We start from the raw sequence: 2,584 nt of genomic DNA, 5'->3' as shown, positions 1-2,584 counted from the left end.
GGTGATAAAGAGTTCGTCGTAAAGAGTTACGTCGATGCAAGCTTTGACACTGATCTAGATGACTCTAAATCTCAATCTAGATATGTTTTGAACATGGGATCAATTAGCCAGAGTAGCTCCATGTAGAGCATTGTAGACATAGAAATTTGCAAAATACATACGGATCTGAATGTGGCAGACCCGTTGACTAAGCTTCTCTCACAAGAAAAACATGATCACACCTTAGTACTCTTTGGGTGTTAATCACATAGCGATGTGAACTACATTATTGACTCTAGTAAACCCTTTGGGAGTTGATCACATGGTGATGTGAACTATGGGTGTTAGTCACATATAGATGTGAACTATTGGTGTTAAATCACATGGCGATGTGAACTAGATTATTGACTCTAGTGCAAGTGGGAGACTGAAGGAAATATGCCCTAGAGGCAATAATAAAGTTGTTATTTTATATTTCCTTATATCATGATAAATGTTTATTATTCATGCTAGAATTGTATTAACCGGAAACTTGATACATGTGTGGATACATAGACAAAACACTGTGTCCCTAGTAAGCCTCTAGTAGGCTAGCTCGTTAATCAAAGATGGTTAAGTTGCCTGACCATAGACATGTGTTGTCATTTGACGAATGGGATCACATCATTAGGAGAATGATGTGATTGACAAGACCCATCCATTAGCTTAGCATATTGATCGTTCAGTTTTATTGTTATTGCTTTCTTCATGTCATATACATATTCCTTTGACTATGAGATTATGCAACTCCCGGACACCGGAGGAATGCCTTGTGTGCTATCAAATGTCACAACGTAACTAGGTGATTATAAAGATGCTCTACGGGTCTCTCTGAAGGTGTTTGTTGGGTTGGCATAGATCAAGATTAGGATTTGTCACTCCGAGCATCAGAGAGGTATCTCTGGGCCCTCTCGGTAATGCACATCATAAGAAGACTTGCAAGCAAAGTGACTAATGATTTAGTTGTGGGATCACTAGTACGCGTCGGTCCTAAAAAAGGTTTTTAACCCCTTTCCGTGGTGGCATTTGGAACCGCCGCCAAGTGAGTGTGGGCGATAGGGGGGTCCTTCCCACACGACCCAGAAACCGTCGGGGATAGGGAGCCTTGATGCATACAGTTGTCCCTATATAACTGTTTCTAATATCTCGAATATCTAACGCTTCATCCTTGCTACGCGTTTGTGCTCGCATTGCCATCACAATCAGAGTTTTGTGGTTTTACCTAAAACCAGGCAGATTCTAGGCACGGGAGCTTTCCAGGCAGATTCTAGGTAGATTCCAGGCACGGGAGGTTTACGATGCCTGGCACATCACAAACAGTTCATGATTATAAACCATGTATGATAGGTAGACAATCACACACGTTTATTTTTCCCGCACCATATGTGATAGTGTCTGACATCACACACGCTTTGCAAATGGAAACTGTGTGCATGCTTGCACATGTTTCCTCTCTGTGAACCGTCTCGGATTATGGTGTATATCGAAACATTTGTATTTTACCAACCGTGTGTGCCGTAATGACCTGCACAACGTAATTTCTCCCTAATTTAATTGCTGCTATTTAAAATTGTACCTAATCTAAACTTGAAAGTGGGCTATAGCTTTATTCATATCCATCAGGTTCAAACAACCAATGCATTATTCGATTCACAGGTGCATATGTTTAAGAATTATAGAAGCACAAAATAAAGAATGATGTACCAAGGTTCTATACTTGTACTATTACAGATGGTAAAGAAAGAGACGACATACATTCCAGTTGCTGAACAAGGTGAAGCGGAATGGCCCTATTGTGATCTCCTGGATGCAGAAGGCATGCAGGACTCTAGTCCAACCCCTTGTGATGGTCGGCCGCCAATCATGTAGTTTGAGAGGTAATCTTGAGTAAACTGCTTCAGGATCCACTGCAAAAGAAAAAAGATTCAGATATTGTCATCTAACACAACTCATTACGGGCAGTAAAAAGAAGGCTACAGGGTTCTTACTTACCATCATGTAGTTCACTGTTGGCTTGCATAAAGTGTAAACAAATAGTTCGATTGACATCTTTTGACCCATTTTAGTAACAGTCTTTATCAGTTTCCTCACTTGATGTTGGTTCATGAATATCTCATTGTCCCATACGCAGAAAGGGTCGAAGTGTGGATCTTTGGCAATGATATATGTACCTAAAAGCACCAAGTTAATATTAGAAGCTAAACAACAATTGAAAAATGATGTAGTACAACACTCCATCCATCCCAGTATATAAGATTTTATTACATGTATATCTAGACATCATCAGAACATTAAGGTAACACTCTTCATTGTTGCTATGTAGCCTGGGATTGCATATTTAGTCATTCAGTACAATGCATGTTGCTAAACAACAATTGAAAAATGAAAAGGCATGTTAACTGCAATATCCTTAACAGCAACCAAATATCATAATTCATAGTGGTATTGTTGAAACTATTATTGATTAAATTGAACTGCACGGCAAATAGTTGCACATATAGAGCATCACATTGTGAAGAACTGAAATAAACAAGTCATAAGGACATCTCTAGGCAATCCTTAAAAA

The sequence above is a fragment of the Triticum dicoccoides genome, unplaced genomic scaffold (genome assembly GCF_002162155.2).
Source record: "Triticum dicoccoides isolate Atlit2015 ecotype Zavitan unplaced genomic scaffold, WEW_v2.0 scaffold2797, whole genome shotgun sequence".
NCBI lineage: Eukaryota > Viridiplantae > Streptophyta > Magnoliopsida > Poales > Poaceae > Triticum > Triticum dicoccoides.
This window is presented reverse-complemented; position numbering follows the sequence as displayed.